The 5,367-nt window shown below is 44.4% G+C and overlaps 1 protein-coding gene across 2 annotated transcripts in view; it reads left to right on the top strand.

Moving 5' to 3' along the window:
• Positions 1–4,311, top strand: part of LOC144724529 (corticotropin-releasing factor receptor 2-like) — a 101,126-nt gene extending 96,815 nt beyond the window's left edge. For both annotated transcript variants that reach the window (XM_078603753.1, XM_078603752.1), the window contains exon 13: positions 1–4,311. This exon is cut by the window's left edge and continues 1,299 nt beyond it. The gene's annotated coding sequence lies outside the window, so the exon portion shown is untranslated.
• Positions 4,312–5,367: the final 1,056 nt, after the last annotated feature.

Here is a 5,367-nt window from a genome sequence, read left to right as displayed (position 1 = left end):
AGACGTCGCCATCACCTGTGGTCCCCACGATGTGACAATCCATCTGGCACCCGCGAACGAGCTGACTTCATCGCTCCGCCTCCGCCGTGGACGTCCTCCCGGGCCGTGTCGCTGCCGCTCCGTTCTTAGTCTCGGCCGCCGGCCATTTTCCCCTTTCAGCTCCGTGATCTCAGAGCCACGGTCATTTATGTGCGGGAAATACTGTTCACTTCATACATTGCGTTCTTTTTTTTATCATCAGTTGCATTCCCTGCCCACACCCGCTTATTTTACCTAAAGGTAAATTTTATGTCTATAGCTTAAGTATTTTTCCGTGAGTTCCTCTTTCAATCTAAGAGTGTGATTCCCAGCATGCACCTCTCCATGCTTATTTGTACACTTTTCAGGTTTGGTCTCAGTGTCTTTGTCAATGTCCATGTTTCATTTGTCGTAGCACGTAATAATCACCGATTAAAATACATTTTTAGGCTCATTGCTGTTCTTGCTTCTCATTGTGAAGTTAAATTCCCGCAAATCACACCTTCTGCCTCTTTATTTCATCACTTTGGTCCCGTTTCACCTTTAATAACTTCCCTGGGTATAAATAATCAAATACATTTTCCCAGGTGTGACATCCCAACAGGTATCTCCAGTTGGCTATCAAAGTTGTGCATGACGTTTCTTCTGCTCAGATTTACCTTGAACCCCACCTAACAGCGTTTTTTTTATTAAGCTCGGCCACAACTCCATGTAGTTTGTTTCCACTGGTTATAACGACTCTGTTATTATCAGTATATATCAGCCAGATCCGGAAGAATGCTGTTTAACAGTGGAACAACGTGGACGTCCTGAATATGCAGCTCATTCGAGACCCATTTCCTGGCTTTGACATTCCCTCGACGACACTGGTGGTGGAACCATGAATCACATGTGCACATCGACAGGCCGATGTGCACATTCCCATCATGAATGAAAGATTTATGGCAGGCCACGGTCGTGCGATTTTGGCAATGCAACCCAAACGATTTCCCATAAATGTAAACATTGTAGTCTGCGCTCCTTCAACAAAGCAGCTGGATCTACAGACTTCCATTGTAGATTACTGGCCATGGGCAAGCAGGCATTGGAATCAAAAGTCGTGCAAGAGAGAAACAACGGAAATGTGGATTCACTGGATTTACCACCCCTCCACCCCCCCCCCCATATAGGGTTTGCGATAAGTGTACATCTTTGGCAGTGCAACGATAAGTAGGTGATTTAATTTTAAATTGTAGCCGTGAAACGTGTATTATTTAATTAGCCATCCTCCAGCATGCTAGCGAGAGAAAACGGGACGCATTCACGATTGCTGACATTTCTCCAACAACAAATGAAATAAAATAACAACATTTCGTATGACGGCGGTGAATGGGACTTGGACATAAAATGGCATTTTGTCTGGAGAACGTTTTCAACATACTTTAATTGTGAGGTTCATCAAAAAATTAATTGTTGATCGCTTCTAGAACACACACACACACGCGCGCGCGCGCACGGTGTGATTGTGCACATTTCCCAAACAAAAGCCTCGGACTTGCACAGACTTTGTCGACTCCGTTTTGCCCTGGAACAGAACGAGTCTGGCTGTTCGGAGACTTGCAGCGTGGTTCAGTTTTACCCATAACGAAGGTTTACTATCTGTCCACTGTGGCAGTATATCCCCAGTGCAATCATTTATCACAATGCTCGGAAGATCTGCCGTGCGTCATAATTGGGAGGTTTGTCCGTTGTGGACTTGTTACGATGTAAGTGGAACACGCAACGTGAGAGAAGACACAATACAACGACAAACAGCTTTTGTAGCTTACACACCTAGGCTCAATGAACAAGGCTCTCTAACATGAGTTTTGAAACCTTCTTGTTGAGAAAAAGACTTTAAATGGACATTCAGGAACACAGCTTATTTTGGCAGCGCCAGCGTGTCAGATAGCACTTAAGAAAGCTTATTGCACAGCCTAAGTGTGTAGCTAACGAAACGAAGAGTTTTTGTTTTGTCACGTGTTTGTTTAATATCTGCAGCAGAAAGAATTGCATTTGCATGTTTTATTTCATTTAATGGAATTTACTGTTGTTGTGCTTGAAACTGTACACTGTTGGCTTAAATGTTTCACATAAGGTACTGCTTATGGCACAAGCCCCGTGCATATCTTTGTATATATACTTACGTATAAAGTCATACACTATGGCTGGGCAATACTTTTATATTTCAATGTTAACAGTTTCGTGAATGATTACATTTTTTTTTAAACGGAGGAGCAATACGAAACTTGGCACAAGGCAGCAGAGGCTTCAGTGTCAGTGATCAATCGATGTCAGAATTAACAAAAATCACTTCGGTGCAGAATTAAATGACCATTTAAACTTGTCAAATCTTTATCGATGCAAACGAGGCTATTGTGCACCGAGTTTCCAATATGCATCTCATTGTATCAGTTTTATACGGTCGGTCAATAACTATGCCATGGTGGCATACAAGTATGTGTGAGTGTAATCTAGCCACTGTGGGAGTATATACAGATTAAATGTGTGCGCGTATATATATCTGTGTATGTGGTTAGCACATAGTGCGACAACTCCAGCAACAGGGGTTCAATTCGCAGTCATGGAATATGAACTTGTTCTGGACCTCCTGTGCCTCCTCGAAGTCAACTCAGTATTAAATGAGTGCCTGAGAGTGGCATTCCGTGACTCCAGTTCAGGTGGTCAGTGAGCTCCGTGCCGGGTTTTGCAATTGCAGGTGACATGAGCAGGTGATCAATGGATTAAGAATGCAATTTGAAGCGGTGGCGATGCCTAATGAACCAGGTTGCTGCCTCCCAGGAGGCCACGGAGATTTATTCACGAGAAAACCTGAAACGGAACCCATTACTCACCTGACCTGAACCCACAGTCCCCAATGGTGCCTGTTGGAATGACAGATATCTGCACTGGAGAGACAAAGGTGGCCGAGCACAGTACTATAGCCGTACAACCGCCTCAACGTGTCATGCCCCCCCCCCCCTAATAGATGCTCACTAACAGCGCTTGTCACTGTCATTTACGTGGCTGCATCGGCAACCCTTATCTGCGTGTGCGTAGAGTGCAGTGTACAATGCAGAGAATTAGCATAGTAGTTCATGTGCTTCACGTATCTCTGGTCACCTGGGTTCACCCTTTGCCAAGCAAAATACCAGTAGCAATTGGTATCTGTATCTATCACAGGCCTCTCCTAGGTGGACTAGGCCTGAGATGATTAAAACAAAGAAATTGCACCTTTACTCCAATAAGGGTTTGGCTGCGTTTATCTCCCTTGGCGGCACTCAGCCAGCAGTGGAAATTCCTCGTTCCCATGCCGGGAGCCACTCTTCTTCGTTAAAATGACCACTGTTGACTTCCCACAAAGTGGTACCCTTCTTACGACTGTGCACCGTTGTGATATGCAGCTCTCCAATGTGTTTTCAGATTGTGGCCGCTATCTGCTGTTAAGTGTGATGGGAGAAAATAAATGAATACTGACTCAGTTCCCGAAGAAGCTCCCGGCACGTGGAGCAAAATGGCAGACTTCACCGAAATTAATTTTCCTGAAGAAGCTCCTAGCACTTTGAGCGAAACGTCGGACATCATGCCGAACGACATGTTGTACAAGTGGAAGAATACATTGGAGAACTGCGGTCCTCGTAGTATCGACCTTGAGGGGATGATGGACTGAATCGACTGCTCATGCTCTTTGATTGTGACTCATGGTCTCTGACCACAGCACCCACCAAGGCTAAGCAGAGCAGCTGATGTGGGATTATTTCGATCAACAACCGCGCATTTTCTGGCCCCAACATCCCCTCGTATCCCACGTCGGTCTTAACAGCACTTCTTCGAACAGTGCATGAAGAAATTCAAATTATTTGTCTCTTGTATATTTGTATAGTAAATTAAATTATTCTGCTATCATATACAAGTTGAATGTAACGTTATTTTTAAGTGATTTTCTTTTTTTCTGCCTGGCAAGGAAACGTTTAATGTTGAGCTCAAGCTGGTCTTTATATATTTAGGATATACATTATTTTTACCGAGTTTGTTTTCTTTTTCTATATCGGTGAGAAAAATAACTAATTTTATTGTCCTTTAACCCTATACACTTATTTAATTTGACTGTGTATATGTTTATAAATGCATTGTGTTTTGTGTTACGTGTGTATACTACGTGTCATTTTCATATACTGAATGTGTGAATGTGTGTGTGTATATGTATGGGAATTACACGCGACACGCACATGTGTGCACAAATGAAAAATAAAACCCAAGTGAAATCTGTTGGCATTGATGTACGATCTCAGACTGATGAAATCTCACCGCTGACGTCATTAACAGTGCTCAGGCTGATAGCACGAACACGGCTCCCCGTGGGGGCTCAACAGTGGACGTCCTTTTCCAAGAGCGCCCTCATCATTCAGGACGCAGCTCCGCAAATCGCCTGCTCACGCCTCCTGCTTGGAAGACGTGGGGGTTACCCAAGACTTTAAACCCGTTGCACACGGTCCTTGCCCATCGACGGACCCGTCGTGTACCCGTTTATTCCGCTGCGGCGCACAGAGGCGTGACAGGAGAGCGAATCGAACCGGCGAACTGTCGATTGCAAATCCGGCGTGCGCTCACCGCTACGCCGCGGAAATGTGGAATCCCGCCGTTGGCTCGGAGAGGGCTTCCAGTGTAAACAAATGAACACCATCCGATGCTCAATTTAGCAGGAGAACGATTTGCATGTTTGCCTTCATGAAATAAACATATATTGTATATATATATGATGGGCAAACACTTTAGACACCGACGCATTCAAAGTAAAGAATCAACATTGCCTGAAAACGTCGGCCTCCTATATTTTTTTCTCTCACTATAATTGTCTCATCATAGGAATAATCATCATCATCGTCGGCCATGTTCAATACATTGCTAGCTGCGGGCTTTCCCAAGTCACTGCCATCGCTTGCGATCCTGCGTTGTAACCCTCCATCTGGACTATGCACGTGAGCTGATTCATTGCTCCATACAATGATGATGGCGGTTACCTATTTTCTCTACGAAAATGTTTGTTTTTTGCATATGCACTAAACACGAGTCAAGTCTAGGCATTTCCAGCACGAAATGTGAGGCAGTGCTCATATCTATTGGCAGCTCTGATCCAGTAGTGGGAATTCTGCCTTCTTCTTATGGCAGACGCCATTCTCTCCATGGGACAACGATTTGTTGACCTTCAACACAAAGTGGTACTTATTTTATCAACCACACAGAGTTCACAGGCTGAGCGAACTCACACCCGGGATTTGAACTTGCAGGGCATATTGAATTGTTTAACATTTATTTATGGGGGGGGATTTG

This window comes from Lampetra planeri, chromosome 21 (assembly GCF_965212315.1).
Source record: "Lampetra planeri chromosome 21, kcLamPlan1.2.h2, whole genome shotgun sequence".
Taxonomy (NCBI): domain Eukaryota; kingdom Metazoa; phylum Chordata; class Hyperoartia; order Petromyzontiformes; family Petromyzontidae; genus Lampetra; species Lampetra planeri.
The sequence above is the reverse complement of the archived record's forward strand: the minus strand, read 5'-3'. Positions and strand labels throughout refer to the sequence as shown.